Below are 13,256 nucleotides of genomic sequence, written 5' to 3'. Positions count from 1 at the left end.
AACCAGCGTAAAAACCATTGCTTCTTCTGGCCATTTTTCTGGGTATTTATTTGGTAGCAGACTGATTACCGTAGGCCACGCTTAAAAAATTAAACTTTTGCCAAATCCTGTAGGCAAGCAAGTGAGTACATCTCTGTTTGATAACAGCATAATTCTGTTTTTAGCAGATAATTTGGGTTAGCTCAATAGCTTTGTCCGTTTTGCTGCCGTGTTTCAGTCGGGCCTTGGATTACAGCACATACGGAACAGAGGGAGTGTCGGGGGGGGGGGGGGGGAGAGAACCGGCACACTGAGACAGACAGTTTGATTAACTGCATGTACTTTCCGGGGCAAAAGGGAGGAGCCTCAGCAGCAGAGGCTCCTCCCTTTTGCCCCGGAAAGTACATGCGTTCCTCCAGACTACCTCCCTGCACTTTCATTTGTAACTACAACCCCCACGCATGACACACTGGACAATAGTGTTGATCTGGGCATTCATAAAAATATTCTTTCACCACTAAAAATTTGTATTCTGTCGTAGCAACAAGATAAAGCCAACAATAGCCGAAGGTATGGCAGTACCGCTGTGAAACACGCTGCTCACTGAACACTGAAATAAACAAGATACATTTTTCAAAAATTATACCATGTCATTCTACTTTAAATATCTGTGACTAAAAATGGAATAAATATAAAACCTTATCATTGGTTTTACGCGTAGAGATGTTCCTTTCCAGACGGAGTGGTCATATATTGTCTTGGACGATCCATTTGTGAAATATACGCTCATTTGTGACGCCTGGGTACCTTCCAAAATACCTGTGTAATACCACACGTGGTTTTCGGTGTTGTTATCCGTTGTAGTACAATCTGGCTTGATCGACAGTTAATCAAAACAAATAGGTGACCGAATATGCTTTCTAACGATGTATAATATGTCTAATTTTACTTTTGGAATAGCGTTTTATAGCTCAGCGTAACTGGAAGGTTTGTCTCATTATAGCTGCATTACACATTCAGTCTGTGGTAGCAGGAAAATACACTGCACCTGGCGAAATTTTATCGATGACTTTCATTATTTCTTGGAAAATACTATTAGTCTTGAGAAATTCTGAGTATGGCTAAGGCATATGTTTTCTGATATACCTAGCTAATATACTGTTTAGAAGTTTGTTCCAGTTAGAACTGGAAAGCGACAGGATTCATTCTGGCTCTGTCTATATCTACTGAACACAGATAAGAATTCATCATCCAAATGTAAGTGTTACTGGTGAAAATATTTTGGTTATATACGTTATTCTTGAAATTGAGTGTCTTTAAATAGGTTAGTGGTATTTTAGAATGAGGATATTTCACACTGTAACATAAGCGTTCATTGGTTTGCTTGTAGTTTGTGTTAAATGTATGTAGCGGATATGACCTCAAATGGAACATTGCCAAAACATAGTGGACGGTTGAATATTGTTTCAATGTCGCCCCATCCCCATACAGAAAAACATCACATACTGTAGAATACAGAAAAACATACAAGAGTTAATAATTACACATTTAGGTACTGTACCACAGTATGATAATGTGTTTTGCATTATTTTTTAAATCTGATATCAATGTTTCACCTTAAACCATCATAAGGGGCACATGTACATGCTTTATAATGGACAAAAAGCATTTTATTCATTTTTGGAGAGATTTTGGATATGTTTCAGGCCCCTCAGATATTTAAAGCCACTGTACTGATGGAAAGCTTGTAATTCCCACTTGAAAATGACAGTCAAACAGTTGATTTGCAGTGAAACACATGATTATGTTGTGATTTACAGCAATGCATAATTTAAACATTTTGGATAGATTTGGAGACACTGGGTACACTCCTTACTTTTTGATTCATAGATCTTTAGTAGTTCTGCATATCCACCCTTAGATTTTATGAACTTGTGGTCAAGGAGTTTTTGATCCAGGACATGTATAGTTTAACCTTCTGTATATATGCAATCTCTCAGTATTTCATTGCAAACTAAAAAAATGCAAATTCACCGTGAACCAATGCACTTGTTGTACGTCGCTTTGGATAAGAGCGTCTGCTAAATGCCTGTAATGTAATGTAATGTAAGTTAGTATTGTAAATGGTACAACTGTCTTGCTTAATTTAAGCCATTTTTCTAGTCTCTGTGATGCTTACATCTGGAGTTATAAAGCTTTAAATAGGGTACCCCCTAAATGGGCAAGGATTGGGCATTTGCGCTAAGGGGTTAAAGCTACTGCCTTTTTGCCCTTGATACCATGGGAAAATCTCTAGCAACTCAGCCAAAACCTCAGAAAAAAAACTGGACCTCCACAAGTCCGGTTCCTCAATAGGAGCAATTTACAAACAACTGAAGGTACCACATGCATCTGTACGAACAATTGTATGCAAATATAAAAATATTGAGACCACACAGACACTGCATCATTCAGGAAGGAGGCACAAATTAATTTCCAGGGCTGAAGGCCTGAAAGGCTGTTGCGCAAGGAAGAAGCCCCTACTCCAAGACCGCATAAAGCCAGAATTAAGTTTGCAGGTAATCACCAGGACAAAGACCTAGCCTTTTGGAGGAGTGTTCTCTGGTCAGATTAAACAAAAATTGAACTGTTTGGCTGTAATGATCAGCACTATGTATGGAGGATAAAGGGAGAGGCTTTTAATCTGAAGAACACCATCCCAACTGTGAAGCATGGGGGTGGCAGCATCATGTTGTGGGGGTGTTTTGCTGGAAAAGGGACTGGTGCACTTCAGAAAATACATGGCATCATGAGGAAGGAGGATTATCTAGAAATACTGAAGCAACACCTCAAGACATCAGCTAGAAAGTTAAAAGTTGGCCGCAACTGGGCCTTCCAGCAGGACAATGATCCTAAGCATACCTCCAAAGTTTTAACAAAATGGCTTAAAGACAACAAAGTGAAAGTACTGGATTGACCATCACAAAGCCCTGACCTGAATCCCATAGAAAATTTGTAGACTGAACTGAAAAAGCGTTTTCTGAGCAAGGAGGCCCATAAACCTGACTGAGTTACACCAGTTCTGTCAGGAGGAATGGGCAAAAATTCTGTCAAAGTATTGTGAAAAGCTTGTGGAAGGCTACCCCAAGTGTTTGACTTAAGTTAAGTAATTAAAAGGCAATGCCACCAAATACTAGCGTATATGTGAACTTTTGACCCACTGAAAATCTGATATAGTACATAAAAGCTGAAATAAATCAGTCTCTTAGCTATTATTTTGAACTATGGAACTTATGGAAATACTATGGAAATAAAGTAGATACTTTTCCTATGTTAAGTCAATTAGGGTATGGTAACATGAAATGTACGGAGTTGTGAAAAATTGAGTTTGAATGTCTTTAGCCGAGGTGTGTGTTAACTTTTGGCTTCAAACGTATGCCCATTAGCAACATATCTTTCACACCCATACTCATCTACATCAAGCACAGAAACACACACACACACACACACACACACACACACACACACACACAGACTGTTAAAGTCTTAAAGATACAGATAATATGTCCAGTAGAGGAAGTTAATGAAGATAAAGGACAGAGGGAAAGAGAGGCGGGAGTAGTTATCAATATAGTGTGGATTCTCCACCCGGCAACAGTTGAGGAAGCAGAGCACCCTCTGCAGGACGGTCAGGGCTTTATAGCAGGGGCCCTGCGGCTCTGGCGGCCTCGCTGCCAGCTGCTCGCTCTCAGAGGGGCTCCTCCTGCTGGCCAGCACTTCCTGCTGCTTCCTGACTTGGAGGGTGCTGCTGCTGATGGCTGTGACGATCCCATTCATCTCATCCTCCCGTTCCTGCATCTCCTGTCCGTACTGTAGGGGGCGACACATATGCAGGTCAGGGACAGCGCGTCCACACACACAGAAACATGTCCACACTTTCTGCCACGGTGAAACTCACCCACTCGCACTAACACAGTAGCCCTTTTTGCACATGCTGCCTGAACCATTTGGGGGTTGTGTGTGAATAAGAGCCAGAGCTGACGTTCTACAAAAGCTGCTCCAGCAATTTGCCGGCTCAAGACCTACTGTAGTAACATTTACAGAAATGTTTTTGCATTAGCATAAATGAACACAAATGCAACAAACGGATCTAGCGTGTAAAGCTCATCCATCTAGCTATGCTGTTTCTTAGTACTGCCTAAAATAGTAAACAGTGCAAGTACACCAAATAAATGATAATTAGGTAACTAGCAACACAGTGCATGCAGCCACTATTACATATCCATGACATATGCTTGTAGCCTACAAAAGTTCTAAAGTTTGCATAAGTGTGCATGCACATTAACCTCTTTGCGCAAAGCCCCTAGTGGTCGGCACGCTGGCGTGCCGAGATTACTGAACTCAGACATTCAGTGCTACTGTAACAAAAGTGGGAGTTAAAAACATAAACGCATTGCTTTAGTTTCATTAGTAGACGATACACGACAACTATGCCGAATACGGAGTTTCGCAGTGCCACCATTGTCGCTCTGGTCGTTCATTTAACACGCACCCCCTCCCTGCAGTCTCATCTAGAAAACACCCCCCACCCTTGACATAATGGACAATATTGTCTATCTTGGCATTCATAAAAATATTCTTTCGCCACTAAAAAATCGTATTCTGTCATAGCAACAAGATAAACCTGACAATAGCCCTAAGATATGCCTATACAGCAGTGAAAACGCTGCTCACTGAATAACAAAATAAACGAGAAAAAGTTTTTAAAAATGATACCATGTCATTCTACAGTCAATATTTGGGACTAAATATTGAATAAATATACAACCTCACCATTGGTTTTACGCATAGAGATGTCTCTTTTGTGACTGAGTGGTCATATATTGTCTTGGACAATTCGTTTGGGAAATATACGCGCATGTGTGATGCGTGGGTACCTTCCAAATTCGCTGTGCGTAATACCACACTTGTTGTTTACGCCGTCGTCGCCCTTTTTAGTACAGTCTGGCTTGATTGACAATTCATTTATTCAGTAGGTGAGAGTATACGCTTTCTAACGATGTATAACACGTCTAATTCTGCTTTTGGTATAGCGTTTTATAGGTCAGCGTAACTGGAAATATTCTTAGCATCGCATTCACTTCACTCTGTGGTAGCTGCACCTAACGAAACGTGGTCAACGATTTTTTGTAATTTCTTGGAAAATACTATTATTATTGAGGACTTCTGGACATAGCTAAGCCATATGTTTGCTGATAGACCTAGTTGACATCGTTTTCTGGACAAAACAGAAGCGAATAGAACAGTATCATTGATATTCTCTCTGTCCCCATCTACTGAACATAGATGAGATTTCATCATTGCTATGTAAGTATTACTGCTCAAAATATTTTGGTTATATACGTTGTTTTTGAAACTGAGTGTCTTTAAATAGGTTAGTGGTGTTATATAATGTGGATATTTCACACTGTAATGGAAGCGTTGGATGGTAGTGTGATAGTTTTTGTGAAGCATGCAACAGTGATGACGTGAGAGTTGGAACATTGCCAAAACGTGGTGGACGGATGAAAATTGTTTCATGTCGTCCCATCCACATACAAGAAAACATACGAGAGTACAGAGTATAGAAATGCATACAAGAGTTAATTATTACACATTTAGGTACTGTACCGCATTGTGTGACAATATTTTTGCATTATTTTTTAAATCTGATAGCAATGTTTCATCTTAAATCTTCATAAGGGGCTCATTTATATGCTTTATAATGGACAAAAAACATTTTATTTAATTTTGGAGAGATTTTGGATATGTTTCTGGACCCCTAGATATTTTAGACCACTGTACGGACTGAAAGCTTGTAATTCCCACTGGAAAATTATGTAACAGTGATTTTCTTGAGTCAAAACAGTTGATTTGTAGTGAAATACGTGAATATGTTGTGATTCACAGCAATGCATAATTTAGACATTTTGGATAGATTTGGAGACGCTGGGTACACTGCTTAGTTTTTGCTTCATACATCTATAGTAGTTCTACATATCCACCCTTAGATTTTATGAACTTGTGGACAAGAAGTTTTTGATCCAGCACATGTATAGTTCAACCTGCTGTGCAATCTCTCAGTATTTCATTGCAAACTAAAAAAATGCAAATTCATTTTAGATTTTTTGTCTAGACAATTGCATTTGTGGCACTTTATTTCTTTATTATGAATATAAACTAATCTGTGTTATTATTGTATATTGTACAAATGTCTTGCTTCATTTAAGCCATTTTCCAAGTCTCTGTGATGTTCACATCTGGAGTTATAAAGCTTTAAATAGGGTACCCCCTAAATGGGAAAGGATTGGCAAGATTTGGCATGTGCACTAAGGGGTTAAAATTAGAGCCCGACCGATGCCAGATTTTTGGGTCCGATGCCGATCCCAATTTTGGAGAGTCCTAGCCCACCGATTACCGATGTTTTGACTGATATTTTGTCAAAAAGTGCAACATCAAATCAATTAGAAAAACTTATATTTTATTAAAGTTTCTATATTTAAGAACATTTAACTTACAAGCAAACAAATAAAAATAAAAATAAACACACAAAGAACTTTTTATATGTAAAAGATGATATTAAATTAAATATATATATTAACACCATCTTTAAGTGTGTGAAATCAAAATAACTCCACACCTTGCTTTTACTCCTTTCTTTTCCAGCCATCTATAAAAAATGAATTTAAAAAAATCAGTTTTCCAGTTTCAAACATGTATTTTTATGAATATTATTATTATTGTTGTTGTTGTTATTAATTTGTTATTATTATTTCTTAGTATCTATTCTCAGTAAATTAATTATATTTTCTTATTTTATTCCTACTACATGATCTCAAAGAGTAAGACTTCATCTAGCGAGCTTCCCTGTCCATAAGAATTCTGTGGGGAAAATAACTACAATGCGCTCTGACGCGTGACTAGATGACACACTCGCTCGCAATAACGCAGCCTCATTATTTCTTATTATATATTCTCAGTAAGTTAAATGAATTATATTTTCTTATTTTATTTCTACTACATGATCTCAAAGAGTAAGACATTATCTAGCGGAGCTAATGAGTGAATCAAGTGTAATGTTAGATGAAATTAAACTGACTGGATGAAATACGTGAAAAAAACTACAATGCGCTTTCGTGCAGGTTACCCGCGCTAACTGTTGGTTGATTCACTTCTCCAACAGCAATCCTTCTCTCATGTTATCACGACAAAGCTAGATAACATGGCTTAAAATGATCCACGTTAGAAGTGTTTTATCGGCGTTTTTACTGTCTGGTTAGTTTGCTACGATGACGCGTGACTAGATGACACACTCGCTTGCAATAACGCCTTGGCTATTGACACAGCATCATATAGTAGCTAATATCATTATCTCAGATTTTAAAAAAAAAGAAATGTGTGATGCATTCAATCACCATTTTATTTTGGCTGGTTATTTATTTGAGAATACAGCGATGTCCTCTGAAAATGTAGATCCTACGCTGCTTATGTGCTCACTGCCACTTCATAAAGGCTTGCTAGCCAGCTAGCTTGCTAAAGTGAACCAAATATGTTAGCTAGCTCGCTCACTTGATAATGAGGATTCATAAACATAGTGGTCGTATAAACGCATTTAATTAAAAACTTTCACTAAATATACATACCTTTATTGCGGCAATCGAATCTGTGCAGGCAAGTCTTGCAGTGGAGAATATTGGATGAGGCATGAGTGACAAACATCTTATTACAGAAGTAGCGCATCAGCTGCTGCAGTTCACACTTGTACTAGAGCTCCCTCTACTGGATAATTCTAGTAAATAGCAATTACAACGTTCGAACAGACAAGTACAGATAAATAATCAATGTTTTTTTTGTTTATTATACTTATTTAAAAATCGGGACACATCGGCTGCATAACTGCCGATCCCGATGTCGTCAAAAATGTCAAATAATGGCCGATATATCGGCCAAACCGATATATCGGTCGGGTTCTAGTTAAAATATGGCAGGACATCAGCTGCTATGATTCACTTTCTCTTTATTAGCATGCTTCTTGGCTATTTTAGCTAGCTTCTCTGGCTAGTAGGACAAAGGTAACAAAATCATACATAGGTCAAGAGCATATACATTTTTTCAAACATAAGTTACTGGCACCATCATTTCAGAATGCCACTGAATCATGAATGCTGTCCAGTTAAATACCGGACAGTCCTTGGTAGTGTGAACTAAAGAAGGAACTGGTTTGCTGGAAAAGTTAATATGGTGATGTTCCATGTTCCATCTATTAAAGTGGCTAGTCACAATCTACTGAATAACTGCTCAGCCCTGTTCCTGAACACTGCTTATTCTGTCCAGTGTTCATGTGCTACCGGTGTTGTACTGCTCATTATGGTGATGATGATGATGATGATGATTGTGGTGGTGGTGATCATGATTATAAACAAAACAATTTTGAGTACTGATTCAACTCAAGTTTATTTGAGTTGGAGCTGGTTAAAAGGCACTGTACATTCACACTGTACATTTTGGTACTGTATGTAGTGAAGATGATGATGACAGTGATAAAGTCAGTGCTGGTGGTGATGATGTTGTTTATGGCAATGATGTTGCTAATGATAATGACAATGTTGATGGGGCAGTGATGATGATCCTGACAGTGGTGAAGATGGTAATGATGAGATGGAAATGGCAATGTTTATAATAGTGATGGTAATAATGGGGATGATGATGGTAATGGTAAAGTTGAGTCCTCACCATCAGTGCATTAGCTTTGTTAGGCTGGTGTAGGGTGCAAAAGTGGGCAACAGCGTATTCAATCAGAGCGCCAAAGATGAAACTGAAACAAATTCCCAGGTAGACATCAATGGCCTTGATGAAGCAGTTGGCATTGGGGAGAGATGTACGGGCACCCATCATCAGAGTAGTCATGGTTAGCACTGTGGTCACACCTCAAAAAAAGACACACAACCAAACCTTAGAATGAGCTCCCAGGACAGGAAACTTCACTGCTAGCTGTTTCATTCACAGTACATCAGTTAAATTTGAATCAGTTTATGTTGTGCTCCTAAATGATGATATCTAACAAGTTTTATTTTCATTCTATACATATACACCTATAAACCATTTAAAAACAATATAAATACAAATATAATGCAAATTTGCAATATTAAAATTCCCAAACTTTGTGGTTTAACTTGAAAGTAACTGATACTGTCATTACTTATCTATTACTTGAGCTTAAAATACCTTGTTCTCACAGATTGAATGCAGGTAAAAGTAGGCATTACATTTACTGGTATTTTTACTGAGCTAAACAAGCCATTCAAACATAATTATTCAGGAAGTCAACAGTCAAGTTACCTATGAATATTTGGGTGAGGACAAGAATTTTACCTATGCAGATTCGGGCAGGGACGGAAGACTGACTTATCCAGAAGGACACCCAGGACAGCACCACCAGCAGGCTGGATGGGACATACGTCTCCAGGATGAAGTAGAGGATGCTTCTCTTCAGCTCAAAGTGGAAGATCAGTCTGGGGTAGTGACCTGAGAGGTGGCAAGGTGGAGTTGGTCACTTTAATATTTTAAAGCTTCCTAAGGATTAATATGCATTAATATGCATGCCATTGAAAAATCCAGAATTTTTCAATGGCATTTACTTTATTCAAAATGTAAGGCAAGTTAAAGTGTGGAGGTTATTTTATGCAACAAACAACCAGAGACAGATTTAAACATTCATTTAAAATAAATCAAACAGAACTGTCAATTCATCAGCCTGAACCAGAATAAAATTTTAAACATCCAAAAGGCTAAACTGCTATCTGTCTTTGTATGCCACAGCTTTAATCACAGACAGCTTTAATCCCCAACCTGTCTCATAGACTGCTTCCGATTCAGATGTGTAGTAGTCCTCCAAGGTGTATTGTGCCAGCTGTAGTGTGTCCAGACCACTGACGGACTCATTTCCTCTTGTCCAATAAAACATTACATCATTAACATTATATCCCCCTGAAGAGAGAGAGATACATTTCAGTGCAGCAAATCTCCATGCCACATACACACATAGGCTATACTGTACAGTACAACACAATAAATCACCACGCAGCTAGTCACATACAGTGCCTTTCAAAATTATTCACATCCTTGATAAGCATTAGCAAAGAAGGCTGCATAAAATAAATACAGGCAATGAACTATTTTTGTTAAAAATGTATAAATATACAAATGTCTCACATGGCTAACTGTTTACCAGGGGTACAAAAGCGAGGTGACATCTATCAATATGGGAAAGACAAAGAACTCCAAATTAATAAGACAAAAGGCAGTTGACCTCCATAGGTCATGAGATAGTTACAAATACATGTAAAAACTATCAAAAAGATACCACTTTCCATAATTATGCCAATAATTAATTGGTTGAATAACATGGGAGTGGCTGCAAATCTGTATAGACGTTCAAAAATATTGCCATCTGTCCGTTTGATATCTATTCTACGATACAAATAGTACTATATGAGGATTTGAGATTAAGATAATGAATTCTCAAATGATTCATAGTTTGGAATATATACAATGGCCTTGTTATATGTAGTTATAAAGCACACATTCATAAGTTACTACTCTGCAAATCAAATCGCATGTATTCTCCATGTACCGCTGTATTTGTATAAGGGCACAACACAAAGAGCAGCTTTTGAATATTTGTGTGTTTGTAAACACAGTTTATGGTCATAGTGGTCATCTGGGTGTATCTAACTCTGTACTGTACAGGTATGGTATATAAAAGCCAAACTTATAAGAGCCCAAGTAAAAAATTTTAAAGAATTTTTTAAAGAATTTTCAGCAATGAGAACAGGTCATTCAGTTCATAAATTTGCCATTTTTCCTATTGTCTAGAAAGTATCCAGCACTGCATAACGCCTAGACTTAAATATATGCCACTACCAACATATACCTCTAATAAAACTCTAAAGGTCTCTGTCTATCTATCACAAAATCTAGCAAGCTGTTTAAAAAGCTTCTGATATTAGTGCAATATGTATCTTGTATGTATTGATTTTTGCGTATGTCATTGTTCTCCTGGCAGAATTCAACCTGCAAACTTTTGCACTTCATGACTTTATGACATGCCATTGATGTCAGAAACTTGACAATGTCATGACATCATACTCACAGAGGTTTTATCAATGTTGAAACTCAATTTTGTTGCATACAGTTTGACAAATAGTGAAATAAGTGTACCAAGCTTATCACAACAGTTAGACATACCTTGCAAACTACCACTTGGCTAACCCATATAAAAAATGGAAAGTGTGGTCTTTTGTTTTGATTGCACACACACGTGCTGTATAACATTATAGAGGGATGAAACACACAAATATAAACAAGGCTAACCATACTGCATGAACAGTTAAACCAGCAAACTATGTCTACTTCTGCACAGATGAACAGACATACATTACATAAGCTAGCTAATATTAAGATCACTTGTACTCTTGCTCTGATTGGATGTCCACAGGACCACAGCCTTTCAACCACCAAAACAGAATAGAAGATTGCTGAATGAAATGAAGAAGCAAAATAATCATAGCAAGAGGACATAGTCCCTATTTTGCCTATGATAAATTCTATAAATAGTGGTTAACAGAGAGGAAAGCCAAATATTAACTGGAGTCAGATAATCAATTACTTAGATAACATTCTTTAATCCTGTTGTGGTTCCATGAAGATAAGATTGCATGCTATCCTTCACAGTTCAAACACTTCTGATGTGTCTGAGTGAAATCCTACACAATCAAAAGGCTACCAAAGAGTCAAATGAACAGGGGAGATGAAATTGATGTTTCAACATCAATGATGTCTTCCTCAGATTCAAAAAACACAAAATCACACAGACGTCATAGACATCGAAACGTCTACGTGTAGTTTCACCTGTTCATCAAATAGTGTCTTTTGCTCAGAGCTTAATGCGCTCCAGTGTTCCTTATTTCGGACCAGTCCCCATGAAGTTGTTCGGGTAAGGAGTAGCTACTTCTCTAGTTTCATTGTCCTGGCTGTTGAGCACTTATTTAGTCCTGTTTTATTTAGCTGGCTTGAAGTGCGTTGGACATCTTTCTTTTAATACAGTATAGCATGTCAGTAAGTAAGTTGCATTTATTAATTGGTTAAAGACATGAAAAGAGCTGGAGCAGGAGCCACACCTGGTTTGTGACTTCATGAAATCTCACCCAATTCTTTCCACATACAAAGGTGATTTTTTGGTAATGCATTGTTTTGCCTCATTTCTTTTCCCTATAGAGAGTTACAGACCATAAGAGGCAAAAAATGGGCCAGTCAGCCTCTTAATTGCTTAAACACTTTATCACATACACCGATCAGCCACAACATTAAAACCAAACTGCCTATTATTGTGTAGGTCCCCCTCGTGCTGTCAAAACAGCTCTGACCCGTCGAGATCATTTGGAAATAATTCACCCTCTAACAATATCTTAGCCGCCGGATTGGCCTTTAGATCGTACGTCAACATCGCCACCATACTGGACCAGGCGAGACTGGCCTGAACACAAATACAAGTAAACGGGGGAGCTGCGGTTTTTATGGATAAAAGCACTATAACGTTTACATTTCTCAACCGGTTTCAATGAGTCGTTTTTATATTCAAGGGTTTATGATCTACGTGGAGTACAAAAAAAGTTTTATCTCCATTTACTTAGAATCTCAATAGTTAGGCTATAATCGCTGCTAGACGCTCAAGAGAGGAGTGTGTATCAACGTTAGGTTTACACGAACTGAATTACTTATGTGGTGGAAAATATTTCACTGTCATAAGGAATTGCCACAGTTAATTTTAACCTAAATTTAACCTGGCAGCGACGTTGAGGTATCGCAGCGACGGGCCAAAGCTAGTGTGTTGTTAGCCTTTACTGATCCCCGTATGAGGTTTATATGATATAGCTAGCATAAGCCAATAGCACTAACCCATAAAATTAGCTTTTAACGGTACTTGGTCAGTTGAACGATAAAAACGAAAGCATTTGATTACGGTCAACAGCACCAAAAATTTCTGTTGCACCTTCAATAAACGGCATAATTTGAACTTTTGCATAATTTGGTTCATGCAGGCTAAATAAAATTTCCATTGCATCTACAGCATACCTTTACTGCACCTCTTTTTTCTCTTTCTGCATAATATGACATATTGTTTAAGTGGTAAAACATATACTCACATTGTTTTTTCTTGGCTTTTAAAAGTAATCTTGATTCTATAGTAGTATACAGTA

The 13,256-nt window shown here is 37.9% G+C and overlaps 1 long non-coding RNA gene across 1 annotated transcript; it reads right to left on the bottom strand.

Moving 5' to 3' along the window:
* Positions 1–8,432: 8,432 nt before the first annotated feature.
* Positions 8,433–9,984, bottom strand: LOC135247641 (uncharacterized). The gene is made up of 3 exons (XR_010328260.1): positions 9,847–9,984; positions 9,370–9,522; positions 8,433–8,924 (listed from the first exon to the last, which is right to left on the bottom strand). It is a non-coding gene; the product is annotated as an uncharacterized LOC135247641 (long non-coding RNA).
* Between the last annotated feature and the right edge of the window lie 3,272 nt (positions 9,985–13,256).

This window comes from Anguilla rostrata, chromosome 2, assembly GCF_018555375.3.
Source record: "Anguilla rostrata isolate EN2019 chromosome 2, ASM1855537v3, whole genome shotgun sequence".
NCBI lineage: Eukaryota > Metazoa > Chordata > Actinopteri > Anguilliformes > Anguillidae > Anguilla > Anguilla rostrata.
This window is presented reverse-complemented; position numbering and strand designations above follow the sequence as displayed.